At 43.2% G+C, this 15,806-nt stretch overlaps 1 protein-coding gene across 1 annotated transcript in view; it reads right to left on the minus strand.

The window, feature by feature from the left end:
* The window catches only part of LOC134957832 (flavin-containing monooxygenase 5-like), an 89,328-nt gene extending 77,273 nt beyond the window's left edge, over positions 1-12,055 (minus strand). The window contains exon 1 of the mRNA XM_063940031.1: positions 12,034-12,055. The gene's annotated coding sequence lies outside the window, so the exon portion shown is untranslated. The remainder of the gene's footprint in view (positions 1-12,033) is intronic.
* Between the last annotated feature and the right edge of the window lie 3,751 nt (positions 12,056-15,806).

Here is a 15,806-nt window from a genome sequence, read left to right on the forward strand (position 1 = left end):
AATATAGACTGGTTGATAAAGAGATAGTATACTCGTAACTAGTATGTATGTATAAAGAAAGAAAAAAAAAACACGGTTAGGTGGTATATACAATTATGGACGGGCTGCCGAGTGCCGACACAGAGGTAGCCACAGCCGTGAACTACCGCACTGTACTGTGTCTGCTGCTAATATATAGACTGGTTGATAAAGAGATAGTATACTCGTAACTAGTATGTATGTATAAAGAAAGAAAAAAAAACCACGGTTAGGTGGTATATACAATTATGGACGGGCTGCCGAGTGCCGACACAGAGGTAGCCACAGCCGTGAACTACCGCACTGTACTGTGTCTGCTGCTAATATAGACTGGTTGATAAAGAGATAGTATACTCGTAACTAGTATGTATGTATAAAGAAAGAAAAAAAAACCACGGTTAGGTGGTATATACAATTATGGACGGGCTGCCGAGTGCCGACACAGAGGTAGCCACAGCCGTGAACTACCGCACTGTACTGTGTCTGCTGCTAATATAGACTGGTTGATAAAGAGATAGTATACTACTAATATTATATATACTGGTGGTCAGGTCACTGGTCACTAGTCACACTGGCAGTGGCACTCCTGCAGCAAAAGTGTGCACTGTTTAATTTTAATATAATATTATGTACTCCTGGCTCCTGCTATAACCTATAACTGGCACTGCAGTAGTGCTCCCCAGTCTCCCCCACAATTATAAGCTGTGTGAGCTGAGCAGTCAGACAGATATATAATATATATAGATGATGCAGCACACTGGCCTGAGCCTGAGCAGTGCACACAGATATGGTATGTGACTGACTGAGTCACTGTGTGTATCGCTTTTTTCAGGCAGAGAACGGATATATTAAATAAACTGCACTGTGTGTCTGGTGGTCACTCACTATATAATATATTATGTACTCCTGGCTCCTGCTATAACCTATAACTGGCACTGCAGTAGTGCTCCCCAGTCTCCCCCACAATTATAAGCTGTGTGAGCTGAGCAGTCAGACAGATATATATAATATTATATATAGATAATAGATGATGCAGCACACTGGCCTGAGCCTGAGCAGTGCACACAGATATGGTATGTGACTGAGTCACTGTGTGCTGTGTATCGCTTTTTTCAGGCAGAGAACGGATTATAAATAAAACTGGTGTGGTCACTATCAGCAAAACTCTGCACTGTACTGAGTACTCCTAATGCTCCCCAAAATTAGTAAATCAAGTGTCTCTCTAATCTATTCTAAACGGAGAGGACGCCAGCCACGTCCTCTCCCTATCAATCTCAATGCACGTGTGAAAATGGCGGCGACGCGCGGCTCCTTATATAGAATCCGAGTCTCGCGATAGAATCCGAGCCTCGCGAGAATCCGACAGCGTCATGATGACATTCGGGCGCGCTCGGGTTAACCGAGCAAGGTGGGAAGATCCGAGTCGCTCGGACCCGTGAAAAAAAACATGAAGTTCTGGCGGGTTCGGATTCAGAGAAACCGAACCCGCTCATCTCTACAATAAATGGTAGCTAAGGTTTGGGATGTCTCAGGACGGGAGCGGTAACAAAGGCCTGTTTCAATGCCTGGATGGAACACTCCACCTGTGGCGACCACTTTGATGGATCAACACCCTTTCTAGTCAATGCCACAATGGGAGCAACCAATTCCGAAAAGGCATGAATGAAGCATCTATAATAGTTGTCAAAACCCAAAAACCTGAATAGCCTTCAGGTTAATGGGTTGAGCCCAATCCAGGACTGACTGGAGTTTTTTAGGTTCCTTATAAAACCCCTGAGACGAAATAATATATCCTAAGAAGGATACTTCCGTGACATCAAATTCCCATTTCTGCAGCTTAGCATATAAATAATTCTCCCGCAATTTTTGGAGTACCTGCCGAACATGGAGATGATGCTGTTCTGGGGACTCAGAATAGATTAAAATATCATATACAGGTAAGTACACTACGACAAATTTCCCCAGGAAGTCGCGGAGGACATCGTTAATCAGATCCTGGAACACCACGGGGGTATTGGAAAGGCCAAACGGCATCACAAGGTATTCATAATGACCAGATTGCATACTAAAAGCCATTTTCCACTCTTTCCCAGATCTTATTTGGATGAGGTTGTATGCTCCCCTGCGGTCAATTTTAGAAAAAATTACTGCGGTGCGGAGTTGGTCAAACAACACGGGGATGAGGGGTAAAGGGTAAGTGTTTTTGACCGTAATCTTATTCAGGGCCCGATAGTCAATGCAGGGTCTCAGGGATCTGTCCTTCTTTTCTACAAAAAAAACCCCTGCACTCAAAGGAGACTTTGATGGCCTAATAAACCCCTTCTTCAGACTATCTTGCACATAATTGTCCATGGCCTTAGTTTCAGGGCCCGACAGTACATAAAGTCTCCCCTTAGGTAAACAAGCATCAGGAATCAGATCTATAGCACAATCATGGGGATGATGGGGTGGAAGGACATCTGTGTACCTTTGGAAAGTACATCCACAAAGTCCTGATAAGCGGCAGGAATACCCTCCAGAGCAACTAAAGCGACTTGCACCGGGCGAGTGAAATTTCCCCTAACCTCCAATCAATGATCGGATTATGGTTAGTGAGCCAGGGGTGACTAAAGACTAATGGCACAGCTGGACAATGGGTGAGAGGGAGCTCAATTTTCTCAGAATGCAACGCACCCACAGTCAACTGTAAAGGTGGGGTCTGGTGGGTAATTAACCCGTTGGAAAGAGGGCTTTCATCCAGACCCCGCATAGTAATAGGTCTACTAAGCTGGAGCTGCGGAATTCCTAGTGCCCAGGCCTAAGTGACATCCAAAAAGTTTCCAACAGCTCCGCTATCTATAAACACAAAAACAGGAGAATCCCGACCCTCAAAAAATATCCCAGCAGGAACTAGCTAAGAGTCATGTGAGGAGACTAGCTTAAGGCCTAAGTGCAACCCCTCGAAATTCACTTGGCCTGTGCGTTTCCCTGCTTATTAGGGCAGAAACGCGCTACATATCCCTTGCCGCTACTGTATAAACAGAGCCCTAAATTAAGTCTCTGAGTTCTCTCTTCAGAGGAAATTCTGGACACACCAACTTGCAAAACTCCGTACTATAGACTTCAGTGGGATTTTTGCCCTGTCTTAATGCATGTAAATGCTTTCTGCAGACGCTTTTCTGTCTGGGTCATCATACAAAAGACCTAAAGACTTAAAAAAGGCATCTACAGTGAGTAAGGCTGGGTCATCTGAACTAAGACAAAAGGCCCATGTTTATGGATCCCCCTGTAGTAAAGACATCACTATGCCCACCCGCTGAGACTCTGAACCTGAGGATCGAGGCCTTAACCAAAAGTAAAGCTTACAACTCTCCCGGAAGTTAAAAAAGTATTTTTGGTTGCCCGAAAAGCGGTCGGAGAGGTTCTTCTTAGGTTCAGGAGAAGCACTTGGGGAAGTTCGTAAGAGATCCTCCTGAGACCTAACCCGTAAGGTAAGATCCTGCACTATTTGAGTAAGGTTCTGGATTTGATTAGCCAGAATTTGGCTGGGATTCTGACCTTGCGCAGAGGGATTAATGGAAAAAAACTCAAGGCCACCCTGTTTATTTGGGCCGGTGATAATGTTATGAACTGAGTACCTGGAACTCTGGAGATCGGGTGGCAACTGGGGAGCTCCTGGTACTGATGTGTCAAACTGCAGCTGGGAATGGAAAATAGCAGCAACACTAACACTACCCACTGACTCTGTTACTTCTCCCTGTAATCAATTGGTGCCTGCAGAGCTTGTCTTCTCCTTTAGCAGCCGCGTTTGAATGTGCAAATTAGGTCCACCTAAACTCAGATGCCCCCAGGTCTTACAAGGTAACAAGGCACCAACTGAGACAGAGAGAATTAGGGGAAAACTAGCTAAGGCTAACGAGACTACAAATGAGAGAACGTACTGAGAAAACAACAAACAAATTATGTGCGGCGCTGCCACCAGTACCCAAACACAAGAACTAAGTCAAGCGGTCGACCCGCAGAATACGACACTGTCGCTACCTAGGAAGAACAACCAAAGTGTTGCAGCCTAGCCGCAAAATGCGACACAGTCACGAAGAAAGCAAAAGAGCTGAGAGGAACCCCCGCAGAAATAACACAAGCAAAAGATAATAAAGATGCGGCTTCTGTCGCAAGGTGCAGCAGAGTCGCTAACTCACGGTGCCACGAGGGATGAATATAGGAGCAACCAGGATGCTGAACAGTTCCAAATTCAGGCTATTCCACTGGACGCAGATTGGGACACAAACAGGACATGATCCGAACTGATGCAGGGAACTGGAACACCAGTAACTGCAGGCAGGAACCAGGAACTACCAGAGGCTGGCTGACTGGCTTGCATGAATCTATCACCAGTGGGGCTGCACTGTCCTGGCTCCCATAAAAAGGCCCAGAGGACCAATCATGGGAGACTAGACAGCCCAACCCCCTGGTCCCTAATTGCTGATCAGTGCGTCCTGGCTGCTTAATTAGAGCCTGGACTGTGAGCGGCCTCCTGGCGTCTCTGGTTACCAGGCAACCGGATGGACCAGGACACTCGGCGGCGGAAGTGACGCGCTGGTCCCGTTGCCTAGCAACGGCCAGGAACCAGCACGTCCCACCATTGCAGCAGCGGCGGCTAACACTTAGGGCTTCAAAGAAAGCCACAGATGGAGCTGCACTCATCTAGTGCGGCTCCATCGCAGACGTGCACTCCAGGCGGGACTAGGTGATCTGGCGCCCAGCCCCGCTACGGGAGGGCACAGAGATGCTCCTATTATAGTGAATAGGGCGCATGCATGTCACAGACGCACATGCGACCCAGACGCTGCGATGGGCACACCTAGGCAGGTGTGCCCGGGCACAGACCGAGCCACGATTAGTGTGGCTCCATCTGTAGGAGAATTATATCAGAAAGGGGTCACCCATTTAACAAGTTTTTTGTTAAAAGTTTCATCCCAAAAGAGGTTTCGAACTTTGTTAGCATGCATAAGTCGTCTTAAGAATAGCTTTGCAGTTCATATGCTAAATATTTGAGTGTAATTTTTTATGTGTTCTATGAATGTTATGACCTGTTTTGTCTAAATAATAAATAAACTAAACTTTTAAACAACACTTCAGGTGCTGTGAGGTGGTAAGGCTAACCATTACACCAACCCTGCTGTCCCTATACATAAAGAAATATACTAAAAAAATACAATATTCTTGTGTTACTGTACAATGTTGATTACTGTTGCATCAATATATTTTTACATTTGATAGATAACAGGTCAAAGCCTGCATATCACTTTGCCAAATATTGCTAAAACAATGGAGGTATTTGTGATAACTAAGGTCCTAATTCATGTTTGTATGCCAATGCAATTGCCATTGCGATTTTCTAAGCTATGGAACTGCTGTTAACAAGTGAAACTGCCTCCCAGCAGTGATAAGAGATGCCCACTGGAGCCCAGTGTCGGACTGGAGCATGAAGGGCCAACCGGGGGTATGCGGTGGAAGGGGCCCATGATTAGAGGTGTGGCCAGCCTCCAAACGGGGTGTGGCCAGCCACCACAGAGGTTTGGCTAACCATTATAGAGTACTTGGTCTGGACTTCTTGATAATTTATATAGTAATTAATGCTAGTGCATGCATGAAAATGTTCCAGATTAATGACAATAATATACTGTAGAGAATGCATCATAATCCTGTGCGGTATAAGGTAACATATATATAGTATATAATACAAGTGCAGTCTAGAACCTGAACCCTAGAGGAGGAGGGCCCCCCAGGCAGTGGGGCCTACCGGTGGTTTCCCCTGTACCCCTGTGGGCCAGTCCGAGCCAGCTGGAGCCATCGCAAACTCAATCACAATTATGTACACATTTGCAGCCCACACACAAAAATGCACACTGGACACAGCAGAAGCGACTCAGACGCCATGTTTTTTTACATACAAGCTCGCAGCTGAGGCCAGATACACCCCCCGAAAACGGCCATGACACGCCTGTGTTTTCCCAACCACTTCCCGTAAACTCCTAGTTAACACCTCCAAATAGTCACTTCCTGTCAATCACTTTGCAATGGAATCCTCAGTGCTAGCAATCTAGTGCTAGCAGTGCTGCCAAGCAGATTGTGACTCTTTTTCTAGCCAATACTGGTCATGTACAGTAGCTACCGTACCACTCACATAGCAGCGCTGTCATTAGGGACTGGTATGCCAACCAATGTCTGCTGCAAAGGAAGCCATTTTCAGGCACCATCCAAGAACTTGCATTCATGGTGACCTTCTCCATCACGATAAAGCAACTGCTCACAAGTCCAGGAAAGTGGTGGATATTCTTGCCCATGAATACATTCAAGAGCTTGGTCATCCACTGTACAGTCCAGGCCAGGTCCCCTGTGACTTCTCCGTGTTCCCACAAATCAAGCACAAGATGCGTGGAATTAATTTTGAGCCAGCAGAAAGTGCAGTGGAGACCTTCATCCAGCATATAGAAAACATACCCTCTTCCAGGGGCATGGGAATTAAAATTTTCATGGGGGTAAGGACAGGAACTGGAGCCCCTTTTTCTGGTGTTTCATATCTCATTTTACAGCAGTTGAAACAGTGACTATAGGTATATAAAGACTCCCAATACAATGTTAATTTTTGTCAGTGTTTCGGGGATTGGCCAACTTCAGTTTCATTGTTTATTTTACTATAACATTTTTATTTCTACCTTATTAAATACATATTATTATTATTATTATTATCATTATTATTATTATTATTATTATTAAAATCAGTATTAAAATTTACTACCAATTACTATCCTGCCTGCTTCAGACTGGTCCAGCTGCTTCATCAAGTGGTTTGAGCCATGTAACTTTGCATAGACTCCTCTGGTGCAGTGATGTGCGGTAAGGTGAGGCAGAGCCTTTCCTATCATACTAATGTATACACAAGAGTTTTGACTATATAAAGTATATGAAAAATACAAAGAATATATTATAAATATCTTCTTTGTATTATTCTAATTATTTTTATTTATTTTTCAAAACTCTGGAGCAAAAAGTCTATGGCAGTTGAGCCTATCTTTTCTGCATATTTCTGATCAAAACTCACTAAATTTCCAGCAGTATATACTGCTGCACCTGTGTATAATGCCCACGTGAACCCTTGGGCTCATACTGTATATTAAGTGTAAATTAGAGATGAGCGCCTGAAATTTTTCGGGTTTTGTGTTTTGGTTTTGGGTTCGGTTCCGCGGCCGTGTTTTGGGTTCGAACGCGTTTTGGCAAAACCTCACCGAATTTTTTTTGTCGGATTCGGGTGTGTTTTGGATTCGGGTGTTTTTTTCCAAAAACACTAAAAAACAGCTTAAATCATAGAATTTGGGGGTCATTTTGATCCCAAAGTATTATTAACCTCAAAAACCATAATTTACACTCATTTTCAGTCTATTCTGAATACCTCACACCTCACAATATTATTTTTAGTCCTAAAATTTGCACCGAGGTCGCTGTGTGAGTAAGATAAGCGACCCTAGTGGCCGACACAAACACCGGGCCCATCTAGGAGTGGCACTGCAGTGTCACGCAGGATGTCCCTTCCAAAAAACCCTCCCCAAACAGCACATGACGCAAAGAAAAAAAGAGGCGCAATGAGGTAGCTGTGTGAGTAAGATTAGCGACCCTAGTGGCCGACACAAACACCGGGCCCATCTAGGAGTGGCATTTTTGTTCTCCATATTTTAATAGGCACAACTAAAAGGCACCTCAGGTAAACAATGGAGATGGATGGATTGGATACTAGTATACAATTATGGACGGGCTGCCGAGTGCCGACACAGAGGTAGCCACAGCCGTGAACTACCGCACTGTACTGTGTCTGCTGCTAATATATAGACTGGTTGATAAAGAGATAGTATACTCGTAACTAGTATGTATGTATAAAGAAAGAAAAAAAAACCACGGTTAGGTGGTATATACAATTATGGACGGGCTGCCGAGTGCCGACACAGAGGTAGCCACAGCCGTGAACTACCGCACTGTACTGTGTCTGCTGCTAATATATAGACTGGTTGATAAAGAGATAGTATACTCGTAACTAGTATGTATGTATAAAGAAAGAAAAAAAAACCACGGTCAGGTGGTATATACAATTATGGACGGGCTGCCGAGTGCCGACACAGAGGTAGCCACAGCCGTGAACTACCGCACTGTACTGTGTCTGCTGCTAATATATAGACTGGTTGATAAAGAGATAGTATACTCGTAACTAGTATGTATGTATAAAGAAAGAAAAAAAAACCACGGTTAGGTGGTATATACAATTATGGACGGGCTGCCGAGTGCCGACACAGAGGTAGCCACAGCCGTGAACTACCGCACTGTACTGTGTCTGCTGCTAATATATAGACTGGTTGATAAAGAGATAGTATACTCGTAACTAGTATGTATGTATAAAGAAAGAAAAAAAAACCACGGTTAGGTGGTATATACAATTATGGACGGGCTGCCGAGTGCCGACACAGAGGTAGCCACAGCCGTGAACTACCGCACTGTACTGTGTCTGCTGCTAATATATAGACTGGTTGATAAAGAGATAGTATACTCGTAACTAGTATGTATGTATAAAGAAAGAAAAAAAAACCACGGTTAGGTCACTGGTATATACAATTATGGACGGGCTGCCGAGTGCCGACACAGAGGTAGCCACAGCCGTGAACTACCGCACTGTACTGTGTCTGCTGCTAATATAGACTGGTTGATAAAGAGATAGTATACTACTAATATTATATACTGGTGGTCAGGTCACTGGTCACTAGTCACACTGGCAGTGGCACTCCTGCAGCAAAAGTGTGCACTGTTTAATTTTAATATAATATTATGTACTCCTGGCTCCTGCTATAACCTATAACTGGCACTGCAGTAGTGCTCCCCAGTCTCCCCCACAATTATAAGCTGTGTGAGCTGAGCAGTCAGACAGATATATAATATATATAGATGATGCAGCACACTGGCCTGAGCCTGAGCAGTGCACACAGATATGGTATGTGACTGAGTCACTGTGTGCTGTGTATCGCTTTTTTCAGGCAGAGAACGGATTATAAATAAAAGTGGTGGTCACTGGTCACTATCAGCAAAACTCTGCACTGTACACTACTGAGTACTCCTAATGCTCCCCAAAATTAGTAAATCAAGTGTCTCTCTAATCTATTCTAATTCTAAACGGAGAGGACGCCAGCCACGTCCTCTCCCTATCAATCTCAATGCACGTGTGAAAATGGCGGCGACGCGCGGCTCCTTATATAGAATCCGAGTCTCGCGATAGAATCCGAGCCTCGCGAGAATCCGACAGCGTCATGATGACGTTCGGGCGCGCTCGGGTTAACCGAGCAAGGCGGGAAGATCCGAGTCGCTCGGACCCGTGAAAAAAAACATGAAGTTCTGGCGGGTTCGGATTCAGAGAAACCGAACCCGCTCATCTCTAGTGTAAATATGGCTCTGTTACCAGGCAGTGCCTCCTGAGCCATTTATACCTCACCGCACATCCCTGCTCCGGTGATTACTTTAAAAAAAATGTAATGTTCACTTTGTTTGTAAATACTTGTACAATACTTTTTGTGCAACCAGAAACTTATTGCACACCCCTTGTGTATTGAATAAAACTAAAATCCACTGCCCTGGTGCCATCTCTGTTTATAGAATGCTAAAGATAATGCTGCAGAATTTATCTATCTGCGGTTATATATTTTTTTTAACATAGTAACCCCCCCCATACTGTTTATACTGAATAAAATAGTCTGTCAAATATAGTTTCCATCACATTCATGCTTCTTGTCCACTCACCATGTTATTCTCATTTTACCAAGAACTTAAAGAGCCATTAACTTTCCACCTGGACAATCCATGTTGCAATGCAATGAGCCCAAATATATAATTTTTTTGCATGCAGGGTTAATACTGGATGCTTTTACATGTGCCCACAAACGCTGAGGAGTTTTATTTTTACAGTGCAAATTACAGTAGATTTGAGATTGGACATGCCCCTCTGAAATCTAAATCTCTCTGCACGTGTTAAATCTGCCCCACCTGTAGTGCAGCATGGTTTTGCCAAGGGGCAAAGTTACTTGCTCGTTCTTACTTTATTCCAAAACTCCGGATTAGTCCCTCAGTGATACTGAGTTAGGAGCAAAGCAAACAAAAGTAACTGTGCACCTGCTAAAACAATGCTGCACTGCATGTGGGTCAGATGTAACATGTGCAGAGAAATTTAGGGCTCAATCCAATTGCTTGTGAAGGGTGCGATGCGCCGCTGCCAAAGCAGTACTCAGTGATACACTATTCAAACGTGCTCAAGGACGAATGCAAACTCTAAAGATCTTTAAAAATAAGTCACAAATATTGTAGCATTATACAAAATAAGTATAATCACCTGCCTGAGTCGTTCAGTTATGACTTTTTACTTCTTCAGTGCCGTTGCCATGGCTTTTCAACACCAGCAACGGCACCTGGACTCACACTCTTCATGGGCTGATTTCAGCCCGAATGCACACAGTATTTCTCAGAGCCCTATGGGGCAGCGAGCACTTTTGTTCGAATTCAGGCAGCTGCAGAGTGCGGCGGCTGCCACGCATCTAAATGGATTGAACCCTTACATTTGGGAGGGCGTGTGTATAAAGTTAAATCTATATTGCTTTGTAAAAATAAAGCTGGCCAGCATTTGTGGGCTACATGCAACAGCAGCCAGTATTCTGCATGCAACAACAAAAAATATAAATTTCCACCCCCTGCAGTGCAACATGTTTTACTCCAGAAACAACGTTACTCGCTACTTAAATTTTCTTTCCCAATACAAATTTCAGGTATTTTATAGAAGTTATTGCCTTTTAAAAATATTTTGGTTAAAGTGGATGGATTCTTTGCGCTCCAACACTGGATTCAGCTGGAAATCTTATAGTGATCACACAACTATGGCACAATGCATGAAAAATAAAGAAAGGAACCCGTTATTCCTAATTGGGGTAGAATCTTACAATAGAAACACAGAAAGTCTTCAAACTATTAGATGTCTAATGTCGAGCAAGACTGTAGATAGATACTGTACAAAATCTTAAAATCCTTTTCCACCAGAAGATGTTTTATAGCAGATACCTCAAAGAAAACAGGAAACACTTCGCATAGTGCAGATTACTTCATAAAGGGTGATAAAGACAACATGTATTTAAAGCACATATCCTTACAGGGCCTCTAATGGGCCAACTTTACAGCACAATCGTAGAATTCCTCCTCAGTGTCACTTTTATGCCCTTATTTATCAATGAGTGATACATTTTAATGTGAGTGATAAATTGTACCAGCCAATCAGCTCCTAACTTCCATGTCACCGGCTGGGTTTGAAAAATGACAGTTAGGAGCGGATTGGCTGGTGCAATTTATCACTCACAGTGAAATTTATCACTCATTGATAAATAAGAGCATTAGTGTCTCCTTCTGAGATAGAGATGAGTTTTCAATGAAGATACCTCAAAGAAATAAGTGTCTATCACCCTTTATGAAGTAATCTGCACTATGAGAAGTGTTTAGTTGTTGTTTTATATCTTTGAGGTAGGTGCTATGAAAACATCTTCTGGTGGAAGAGGATTTTAAGATTTTAAGATTTTGGACTGTATCTACAATCTTGCTTGACATTAGATATCCAAAAGTTTGAAGACTTTCTGTGTTTCTATTGTTAGATTCTACCCCAAATAGGAATCGCGGTTTCCTTTCTTTACCTTTTAAAAATAAGTCTGCTATTCTGTTGTAGGCATAACAAGAAAATGAAGACGAAATATATTCTCAAAGTAGGCACATAAACTGCATCACAAATAATAAGAAAGAAAATTTTAGTCAACACCATATACAGTAGTCTTTTGTCTGAATAAACGAAATCTGCCAAAGGAGCACACAGTGATACACTATTCAAACATGCTCAAGGACGAATGCAAACTCTAAAGATCGTTAAAAATAAGTCACAAATATTGTAGCATTATACGAAATAAGTATACTCACCTTCCTAAGTCGTTCAGTTATGACTTTTTACTTCCTGGGTGCTGTTCTTTAAAAAGAAAAAAAAAAAAAAAGAAAAACTTGAAATTGGAGAGTTGCCTTCTATCAAGTTAATGTTCACTGAAACAAAGATCTGAATCCTTGGCAGGAAGAATAGGAAAAATATGAGGAAAACTGGCAGTGGCTATGTTGACACGTGATAATCCACTTGGCCATGTCAGTGAAATAGTTCGGTAATAATGGTGACTAATCGCAAAAACAAAAGTGCACTGTTAATGGTCAGAACTAACTGCAGCTAATCCCATTTTGCAAATGCAAATGTTAGTCTTGTGATAAATTTCTATGTTCAATTTTGTTTGCATGCCCTTACAATTGTTTCACAGTTAATTTGATCCTCCAGCCCATTAGTCTTGTATGTAAATGTAATTAGTGTTAAGCGTGCTCACTTAGAAACCAAAAACCCCTTTCCCTCCTCCAGGCTTCCCTGGCAGCTCATCCATGCATCCACGTCCTTTTTCCCGCCCTCCTTTGATCTAACTAGCACCTCGACAATTTCACTGGCTCCTGTCCATTTCTCTTTTTTTCCTTCTTCACTCCTGTACCCCCCCCCCACCCCCCACCCACCACTATATATTTTATTGAGGTTCACAAAATACAAGAAATGATAGCAGGAGATAACATAAGACCCCGCCATTATACAAAACAAATTGAGTCATATAGTAACTAATCATAAGGGTGGTGGGGCCTAGAGGAGGACCTCACATTTTCCATGTTCTAACATAAAACATCAAAATTATTATAAACAACAGATTCACATTGGTTAAATAAGAGCTCTTCTTACAAAAGTATCAAACGTAGATCCGGTATAAAAGCGGAACAAAAACATAAACAGTGTAACATACTAATGTGTTCGTCCCGTTGGGGAACACAGAAACCAAAAACAATAAACTAATATATAAAAATAAAAATAAATAGAAAAAATAAAATAGTATAGTACCTGCCTAGACTAGGGGACCACCGACCCATCCATGGAGACATCATCAGAGCTGAAGGAAGTATATAGTAGACGGAGAGCCATAGAAAAGAAATAGAAATAGAGGAGGGAGGCACAGTAAGCTAAGGCGGGCTTCAGAGATTAGTGCGATAAGGAGAAGAGGGAAGGAGGAGAAGAAAAGAAACGAGGAGGGGAGAAGGATCAGGCGGTAGTAGGAGAGAGAGGAATTGGAGGATTGTCAGCTAGGAGCTGCTGGACGTACCATGTGGTGCAATAAAAACTCTGTTGAATGGCAAGTTTTGTTACATTGGGCAATCTGTGGATAAATCTTCCCCAGCATTGAAACAACGCAGGGGTAAGTATTTCCTTATTGAGAGATGTTTCCAGCCAATCCATTGTAAATAGAAAGAGTAGCCTGGAGGTCACCAGTGGCAATGTGTGTGGGGGGGGGGGGGGGATCAGAGATCCACTGCTGGAGTATGGCTTTCCTGCCTACCGCTAATAGAATCATCACTATTTTCGTGTCCTGAGAGGGAATATCGGGTTGATCAAGGGCATGGCCGAAGAGAGCCCAAGAGGCAGTACATTGAAAGTGCAAACCCAACTCGGAGATACCATAGTCCCTCACCTCGGCCCAGAAAGCTTGAACGGAGGGGCAATGCCAAAAGCAATGCATAAGATCAGCTAATGGTGCAGAGCACTTTTTGCAATCAGCCGAGTCAGATAAGCCCATCAAGGAGCTCCTCTTTGGAGAGATATAGGCTCTATGTAGAATTTTATAAGACATTTCCTGATATAGGCTAGCCGGGATAAGTTTCAATGAAACATGGAAACTGTCCATTATGGCATCAGGGGATATTGAGAGAATTTGAGAGGACCATGTCTGAACTTGAGCGAGATCAGTAGTGGGTATATGTTCTGTGCGTATGCGGGCATAAATGGTCGAAATGGAATACGTCCCAGAACGCAGGAGCGTATCTAGAGAATTAATAAAATCTGATGGATGAAGATGAGAGAGGACCGATTGTACATAGTGTGAGGCCTGAAAGAATTGAAATGTGTGGTGGGGATTGATATTATATTTGGTTAGCACTTCAGCAAAGGAGAGTATCTTTTTCCTAGCATCAATAAGATCACCAACCTTTGTAATCCCAGCCGTATGCCAATCAGTGAAAGGAAAGGAGGCCTGACCTCTCTGGAATTGTAGGTTACCAACCAGATGGAGAAATAAAGAGTAGGTGTATTGTAGCTTTAGAGACTTTCTAGATAGTCGCCATGCCGCAATGGTAGAGGTTAAGAGTAAATTGTCAAAATGAGGGGGCAACAATTCGGATCTATTTGCGTGGAGAAGAAAGCTAAGGGATAGGGGGGCACAAAGTTGGGAATCAATCAACGAGTCGGTAAAGATTGACGTACCTCTAAGCCAGTCCATAGCAAAGCGAAGAAGGCATGCTCTATTATATTGCTCTATGTCTGGCAGATTCATTCCCCCATTCTGTACCGTCTGAGATAACTTAAAGAAGCTTATTCTGGGTTGTTTATCGGCCCAGATAAATTTAGAAATAGATGAATTAAGGGAGGATAAATCAGATTTTGAGAGCAGAACTGGAACCATCTGGAGGACATAGAGAAATCTAGGGAAACTAGCCATCTTAACAAGGTTGCAGCGTCCCATTAGATTAAGGGGTAGTTTTTGCCAAAGCGCTAGTTCAGTCTGAATTTTAGCGAGGATGGGGCGAATGTTATCAGAGTAAATACGATATGATAATTGATATGAGTGGGAGCCCAGTGAAACGGAAAAGGAGTATCCCAACCTGTGGTGACCTGAGCAGATAAGGCTAAGGCTTCCGATTTGTCATAATTAATGGAAAAACCGGCAAAGGAGGAGAAATTTTCAATAATGTTTTGTAGTGCCGAAATAGATTGTCTCGGGTTAGAGGTAAAAAGGAGAATATCAGCAAATGCCATCAGTTTCACCTCCCTATTGCCTATCCTAATAACCCGGAAGGTGGAGGCACTGAGAATATATTGTAAGAAGGGTTCCAGAGCCAAATTGCAGAGAAGGGGGGAGAGAGGGCAGCCCGGCCTAGTGCAACTTTCGAGAATAAAAGGGGACGAGGGAATATTATTGACTACCACCTGTGCAGAGGGATCGTTATAAAGGGAATTGACAAGGCCGCGGAAGTTCTCACCAATTGCTGATGAATCAAAACCCTTGTTAAGTGAGGCCAAGCGATCTTGTCAAAGGCCTTTTCCGCATCAAGGTTTATCAGGACGTTATCTGTGACATTGTGAGAGCGTGAGTGAATGATGGCCGCTAAGGCGGTTCTAATACCCTGTACAGATTGTCGGTTTTTATTAAAGCCCCTCTGCATGGGCGATATAATGCGGGAGAGGCAGGGCTGTAATCTGTTGGCCATCAATTTCGTGAGAATTTTGAAATCCTGATTGAGCAAGGAAATCGGCCTGTAAGAGCTGGGCAGGGAAGGGTCTTTGCCAGGTTTTGCCAGAACTATTATAGTTGCTTCATTGAATCTAAGTGGCGTGGTCTTGGAGGTGAGAATGTGGTTATAAAGAGATGTGAGCGTGGGAGCTAGTTCGTCTCGGAGCATCTTATAAAATTCTGCGCCAAAGCCATCAGGACCCGGGCTTTTATTATTAGGTAAAGTTTTGATGATTTCAACAACCTCCTCAACCGTGACCGGACATTCTAGAGAGTCTCTCTCCTCTTGGGTTAGGACTGGGAGGGCAGCCGCTTCCAGAAAGGAGCAATTGGCTTCCG

This window comes from Pseudophryne corroboree, chromosome 9 (genome assembly GCF_028390025.1).
Source record: "Pseudophryne corroboree isolate aPseCor3 chromosome 9, aPseCor3.hap2, whole genome shotgun sequence".
Lineage (NCBI taxonomy): Eukaryota > Metazoa > Chordata > Amphibia > Anura > Myobatrachidae > Pseudophryne > Pseudophryne corroboree.